This window comes from Pteropus alecto, unplaced genomic scaffold (genome assembly GCF_000325575.1).
Source record: "Pteropus alecto unplaced genomic scaffold, ASM32557v1 scaffold369, whole genome shotgun sequence".
In the NCBI taxonomy this organism is placed as follows: domain Eukaryota; kingdom Metazoa; phylum Chordata; class Mammalia; order Chiroptera; family Pteropodidae; genus Pteropus; species Pteropus alecto.
In genome coordinates, this window is record NW_006443123.1 from 144471 (window position 1) to 152714 (window position 8244).

Consider the following 8244-nt stretch of genomic DNA (forward strand, 5'->3'; position numbering starts at 1 on the left):
AACTTTCAGCCATGTTTTCAAGCCCACTCCCTTTCCTCCCGAGGCCAAGAAGTCACAAGGCTGAAGAGACCGAGCTAGGCCCAATCGTGAAGAACAACAAAGGGAAAGGCCTCTGGAGGTCTGAAGAGCCCAGCTGACAGGCATCCTTGACTTCAGGGGTTTTCACGTGTCTGTATCAAAGGGATGCAGCCATGGCTTCCCTCATTGTCTCAGACTGCTTTGGGTGTGGTGGACATGATCTACCTCCCTCCCTCTCTAAAGTACTCAGCTGAAATAGGTTTCTTACTGGGCGTTTACAGTGTCCATGTGTGTGTGTGTGTGTGTTTGTGTGTGGATGTCTATGTCTCTGTGTAAATTTGTGTGAGATAGACATGTGCTTGCGCGATATCCAGGCTTGTGGAATTATGTTCGTGGCCTCTTCTGTGAGTGCTTGAACATTTCTATGAGAGTTCTATGAAATGCAAGTTTGTTTAACGTTGTGGGCTCATTGTGCATCCACTTGTGCGAGTAAAATAAAGAAATGCACCAGATAAGATCCCTATCCCCCAAAATTTCGAGCCCAGATTCATTAGATGGAGCTTCATTAGCTGTCTCCCTGCAACCATCGTGTTCCTCTCAGCCTGCTCAGCCAGTATCTATGTCAAAAGCAGAATTTCCTGTTCTCATGAGGTGCCTGACACTGTCAGCACCATAGACCAAGAGAGGCCCAGTACTCCTCAGGCCATGGCTCGGCCTAGGACCCAGAAAGCTGTGCAGGGGCCTGGCTGTGGCATCTCTCAGATAGGTTTCTTGGTAATAAGTAGGGGAACATTCATTAGCTTCAAGGTGACCCCGGACTTCACCTTCCCTATCTACTTCACGTATGGAATTTTTCATCACCTTATTAAAGGGTGTGCAAGGTGACCTATGTTTCCAGTGGCTGGACATATCAACTGTGAATTTCACAGAACTCAGTAGTGGGTCCAGAGTTCTTGCCACACAAAGCAGCCATCAATTGATTCTCTGGCATCTTTCTCCCTCCCCAACTCCCATTCTCATTTGATGTCTGAAAAAAATTGACCCAAACATCCATTGAGCATTGTTTGCCTCACGGTAGGACTCACATTCTGCAGCATTCCTTAAAGAATCTGGATTTTTTTTCAGGAAGCCATCACGATAGAATAAAAAATTCTTTATTTTACTCAAAGGGAATCACCTAAACAGCTCAGGAATATGAGAAACTTGGCATCTGCAGGATTCCCCGGGAGACCTTATTTAGCCCGAGGCCAACAGTACAAATGACTCCCCAGTACCCTTTGCTCTCGATCAGGTTCTTCATTGATCTCTAAGGTTAAACTTTTCTAAATATATGGAGAAAGCCTCCCGAGTGTCTCTCTGTCAGCAGCGTCCTAGCGTTATTTTCATTTCCCCATATCTCGCTCCCCTATTCCAGAATGGAATACCCTGTACCTCTTCCAGCTCTGGAGGAGCCAACTTCACATGAATAGTGGAACACATCCTTTTGGAGTCCTTCTCATTTTCAAAACACAGGAGCAACATGATGGACGTGGTCTCAGAAAAAATAAATTAAGCAATGGGACCGCCGCTCCGTTTCAAATTGCACTCAGGTGAATCCAATAGTCTCTGTTAGGCGGCTCTGTGACAGAATGGAAAATGATTCCAGCACATCCAAACAATGTTTTAGTGTCTCCAGCAATCATTTGTCAGGAGAATACAAGACTAGAGTTTGGCACCCACAAACCTGCCACAGTCTATCTACTGGACTCAGCGAAACCAAGTGAAGCTGTTAGGCTTAACACCCTTACCAACATGTCAAGGGCACTGCTTTGTACTCCAACATACATCGCCTGCATGGGCTGCTCAGCATCTGCTGCCTGGTGTGTCTCTTTCTCTCAAATGCTGAGCCTCTCTATACACATGTCGTTCTACATCTACCGCCCTTAGTCTCTGATCAACACTGGTCTCGTGTCTGAGGCTCTGAAATGGCTTTTGTTTGTTGTTTTGTTTGTTTGTTTGTTTTCTTGTCGTTGTTTTGCTCTCCTTTTCAAGTCCACATGGGATGAAATCATAAGAGCCCTGTCTGTTGCAGTCTTACATAGTTCCTTTACCTTGGCAGGGTAGGTCACTGTTCCAAACGGCCAGTCCCAAAAATGTATGGGCAAGTGAGGAACTCCTAATTGGCACAAGCTTGAGATCCAGGGGTAATGCAGCTCTGAAATTCTCAGGGATCTCTAGAAACCTTTCATCTCTGGCCTAAACACCAGTGGCACACCCAAACATCAGCCTGAAGGAAACAACTTATGACATTTGTGCAAATGGAATATAGATGAAACCATGTTTAGGGAAGGCTGGCCATCTATCGGGCCGGCAGCTAATGTCCCTGTCAGCAGACAGGGCAGGCATCCTGAGCCTTGATATTCCAGGGGACTACGGGAACTCTGAGGCCTACGGAGAGTAGAAAGCCAGTCCCTGTGGTCCTCCATGAACTGAGGCTGGGGACGAGGCGGTGAGACACGCTCGTGACTGCTCCAGGATATGGCGACAATTGATAGAAACTCATATGGACATGGCAGTACTGGCCTGATATTTTCAGTTCAGGACACACCAATGGAACACTCACAGTGAAATGAGGCCACTGCCACAGCTCAGTCAGGGCAGTTATCACCACTCAACAGCCAATATGGTAGTAGGTATAAAGTAACCACATCTCAAAAAAGGCCCAGGACAAGAGTTGGCCATCTTATATCGAATGCCGTAGGCATCAGGCCTAGAAATGGCATGGAATTGTGAGGTATGAGAGTCACTGCCCTGCCTTCAACCTGGGAAATGGCACCTATGTAAATCCCTAAAAGTATGAGGATTAGGGTCAGGCGTGTTTCCAGTCTCATCCCTGCCCTGAACTTCATATTCATGCTCTTGCACCTGGCCTCTTGAGTGATTTGGAAGTGAACACGAGCCACTTGTTTCTCCCTCCTGCTCTCCTGGAGCTTCTTCTCTGAGTCTGCTTCTGCACCCCCCACTACCACCAGATTCATCTGAAAACTAGTCGCTGCCTGGCATAGGGCAATTGGAAACCTCTGAGGTGAGCTGTGGGCAGGAAGGAGCCACTGAATAGGGCTTCAACTTCTCTAGGCCCCATGATTGGCAGAGGCAAGTTGCCCAATTAGGGCACCTTGGAGGCAGGACTAGCTGTCAATTTATCACAGCTGTTGTCCATCAAATTGATTAGGGTCAGGCCTGGTGTTCTCTCCTCCTTTCCTACACTCTGTCTTACCATGAGTCAGCACCACCTCTCTTTTACCAGATGCCTTATTGCATATTACTTTTAACCTCAGGATCCAAGTCTGCTCCCCGGGTCCTTCCATCCTCTTAGGACTTTAGGCAGTCCATTCCCTTCCTACTCCACGTATTTGTACTTTCTTGCTGCCAATTCTCCTCCCATTTGGCCATCTTCCTTACAACCTCTACACACCAGTGATCTTCACCTGCCTATTCCAACACAGGCAGCCTGTTCTCCACTTCCCACCCTAATTCTGGAGAGTCTACTTGGCAAAAACAGGCCTTTGGTCCACCAGCAAGCACCCTGCTCCTGGGGCATCAATGGATGCCCCAGGAGCAGGGTGCTTGCTGGTGGACCAAACATCCAGGTCCTGGGGGTACAGGTTTGGGTTGTATGTTATTATGCCTGACCAGCACCTCAGAATGCAATACCCCATGGGTCTGTCACCAGACATTCTTTCAGGCACACTTCCTTTCCTCTTAAGGACAGGAAGTCACAAGACTGAGGAGACCGAGCTAGGCCCAGTTGTGAAGGGCATCAAAGGAAAAGGTCTCTGGAGGCCTTACGAGCCAGGCTGAGAGCCTTCATTGACTTCAGGGGTCTTCATGTATTAATATAAATGGGATACAGTCAGGGCTTGCCTCCTTGTAGCAGCTTACTTCGGTGTGGTGGACCTGTTCTATCTCCCTCAGTATGTAAGGTCCTGAGCTCAAATAGGTTTCTGGCTGTGAGTTTACAGTGTCTGTGTGTGTGTGTGTGTGTGTGTGTGTGTGTGTGTGTGTGTGTGTGTGTGTGTGTGTCTGTTTGTATCTAAATGTGTGAGATAGAGATGTGGTAATATGATATCCAGAATTCTGGAAATTTATGTTGTGCCTGCTTAAACATTTCTATGAGAGTTCTATGAAATTTACGTTTGTTTAATGTTGTGGGGGTATTGTGCATCTACTTTGTAGGAGTAAAATATAGAAATGCACCAGAAAAGATCCCAACTTCCCACACACCTGCGCTCAGATTCATTAGATGGATCTTCATGAGCTATCTCCCCACAGCCATCAGGTTGCCCACACTGCTCAGGCCAGCAACCAAGTCAGAACCAGATCTCCTGTCCTCAGTAAGTGGCTGACATTCTTGCTACAAGGGATCAAGGGAGGCCCAGTACTCTTCAGGCCACACCTCGGCCGAAGATCCAGACTACTGAGGAGCGGACTGGCTGTGGCGTCTCTCAGATGTTCACCTTCATAGCGAGTAGGGGACCTCTACTTAGCTCCCAGGTGAACCTGGACTTCGCTTTCCCTTTCTATTTTACACATGGAAAGTAGTCACCTTATAAAAGGGTGTGTGAGATGACCCACATTTCCAGTGGGTGGATATATCATGTGTGAATTCCAGAAAACTCAGCTGTGCTTCCAGAGTTTTTGCCACACCTATCAGCCAACAATTGATTCTCAGGCACCTTTCTCCCTTTCCCAACCCTATTTCTCCCTCCCCCACCCCTATTCTCATTTATTGTCTGAAAAGAATTGACCCAATGATCCATTGAGCATCGTTTGCCTCCGGGAAGGCATCACATCCTGTACTGGCCCTTAATGAATTCGGATAGTTTCTGGGGAGCAGTCACGACAGAGTTTCAGAATGAGGGAATCACCTCGACAGGACAGTAATATGAACAATTTGGCATCCACTGGGGTCTCCAAGAGAACTTATTTTGCCCAAGGCCAACAGGACAAATGGCTCCCAAGTAGCCTTTGTTTTTCACAAGGTTGTTCATTGTTCTCCAAGTTTGAACTTTTCTAAACATATTGAGAAATCATCCTGAATGTCTGCAGCGTCCCAGCCTTCTTTTCATTTCCCTATTTCTTGCTCTTCTATTCTAGAATGGAATACCCTGTCCCTCTTATGGCCCTGGAGGAGCCAACTTCTCAGAAAGTGTCGAACACACCCTTTTGGAGTCCTTGTCTTTTTTGAAACACAGGAGGAACGTGATGGACATGGTCTCAGAAAGCACTGAGGCACCAGGACTGCCGCTCCATTTCAAACGGCACTCAAGTGACCTCAATAGTCTCTGCTAGGCAGCCCTGTTACAGGATGGAAAATCATCCCAGCTAATCCAAACAATTTCCCAGCGTGTCGAGAAAAACGTCATCAGGAGAATGCCAGACTAGGAATAGGTGCCTACAAACCGGCGAAGGTCTGTCCATTGGACTCAATGAAACCTAGTGGGACTACGTGGTTTAATGCCCTTACCAACATGTCATGGTGCTGCGTTCTACTCCAACACCCATCACTTGCATGGGCTGCTTGGCAACTGCTGCCTCGTGTGTCCCTTTCTCACATATGCTGAGCCCCTTTACACGCATGTCATTCTCCGTCTACTGCCCCTAGTCTCTAATCCACACTGGTCTCATATCTGAGGCCCTGAATTGGCTTTAGTTTGTTTGTTGGTTGGTTGGTTGGTTTGTCAGTGTCTTGCTTTCCATTTCAAGTCCACATGGGAGCAAAATCATTAGGGCCCTGTCCCTTGCATTCTGACATAGTTCCCTTCCCTTGACAGGGAGGTTGACTGCTCGAAAGGGTCAGTCACAAAATAAACGGGCAAATTTAGGAGCTCCTAGTTGCGCAGGCCTGAGATCCACCAGGAACACAGCCCCATAATTCCCAGGGTTGTACAAAGACCTCCCATCTCTGGCCTAAACACCAGTAGCTGGACTGGTCCCTGGCCCAAAAATGACAGCTTATGGCATTTTGGAAAATAGAATGTAGGTGTGGGGGGTTGGATTAAACATGGCAGCTTTAGAGACATTCCCAGATCTCTCTCCTTGAAATAACAATAAGCTGAATACCTAAAACTCAACAAAAGACACCCAAACTGCACACTATCACGTCTGAGCATGAGATCTGCGCATAAGAGCTACCACAGGTCAGAACCTTGAGTGTCATGCGGTAGATTGGGAGGAACGAAGAAGCTACTTCTCGAAGCTGGAGCTCCCTGTAGGAGAAGGAGGAGGAAAGATGAAGTGGCGGGTTCCCTGAACTGCCCTGCCTGAGGGTGCTGTGAGTTCTCTGCAGCTGGAGGCAGTACCCAATCATCAGGGCAGAAGACAGAGAAACAAGAACGGCAGAAAAGTGGGAACGGCAGAGAAACAACAGTTGATTTTTATCAGCTTCCCTTGCAAAACTGAGGCTGAGCCGCAAGCTCCAACCCCAAACCTAGAGGACCCCTCCTCCCATACCTTCCATGATGGAACACCACAGAGCCCCAGGAGAATCTAAGCAAACACTATGGAAACTGTCACTAACATTGACAGGAACTGATACTGATGGTAGCAAGCATAATTAAATATCTATAAGAAAAAAAAAAGATATTATTAACACTTTATATGAAGGAGATACAAGAAGCTTAGATGCCACCTACTGGAAATCAAAAGAAAAACACCTTATTTGCAATAGGCTAGGCACCATTATATAATAAATCTCCTTTCTGGAAAAATTAAAAGCAGAATACACTTCCATTAAACACCCTGAACAATCCAGGTGACAAGGCATCTCAGAAAGAAAAAAAAAATCTCCAGAAAACAAGCTACAGACATAGAAATATGTGACTTAAATGACAGATTTCAGGATGATACTTCTGAATCAACTCAGTGAGATCCGAAATGAATCATATCAACAATTTCAGGACTGAAAAAGCAACTAGATGTGCAGAATGACTTCTTTAGCAATGAGTTGAAACCCTCAAAAAGAACCAAGTAGACCATCTGAAGATAAAGAAAACACTGCAAGAATTGAAAAATGAAAAAATAAGCTTGGGAAATAGAGTCGACCAAATGGAGAAAAGGATCAGTGATATAGAAGACAAAAATCTAGAAATAACTCAGAAGGAAGAAGAGAGAAATCTAAGAATAAAAAATAATGAAAGAGAAATATAAGTAGCCGATACCATTAGGAGAGGTTACAGAAGAATAATGGAAATTCCCGAAGGGAAGGACAAGGAGCAAGGATTAGAAAGCCTTTCCAGTCAAACAGGTGATGACAATTTCCCAAATCTAAGGAATGAGCTGGAGCTTGGAATTCAAGAAGTCAACAGAACACCCAATTATCTTAACACAAAAAGGCTTTCACCAAGACACATTGTATTAAAGTTACCATAAATCAATAACAAAGATAGAATTCTCAGGGTGGCCAGGGAAAAGAAGATGGTAATATATAAAGGAAACCCCATTAGATTATCATCAGACTTCTCAGCACCAACTTTACAAGCCAGAAAGGACTGGAATCAAATATTTAAACTATTAAGTGAAAGGAACTACCAGCCTAGAATAATGGATCCAGCTAAGCTCTCTTCTATATATGAAGGAGAAATTAAGACTTTCTAGACATATAAAAATTGAGAGAATTCTCCACTACGAGGACTGAACTACTGGAAATACTGAAAGGTGTCAGATCACCTAAAACAAAGTAACGAAACAAACAAACAAAAATACATAATTAGGAGTAAAGTGATTATCTGGCATAAAGAAGCAGAAGAGTACAACCCTTACTAAGAAGAGGGCATTATAAACTTAAATAATAAGAGGAAAATTGCTACAACAAGATAGTAATGAACGTTCAACATACATAGGGATGAATTGAGGTAAAAATGACTGAAAAGGGGAGGATTCAAAGATTCAAATTTGCAAAAGAGAAAGGTCATAAGGCACACACAGAAGAAAATGGACGATTGTGTATATATATAACTAACCTCTTAATATTCGCAATGGTAACCACACACCAAATATTCAGAACTGACATATATAACAAAAAGCAAGAAGAATAAGAGGAAAAACCCACAAAAGCCAACCAAAATAAACAGAAACACAAAGGCAAGGAAAAAATGGAAACACAAAGCTACCAAAGCAAAAGATAAAATGGCTATAAGAAGACCTCATATTTCAATAATCATCCTAAATGTAAATGGACTGAACTCA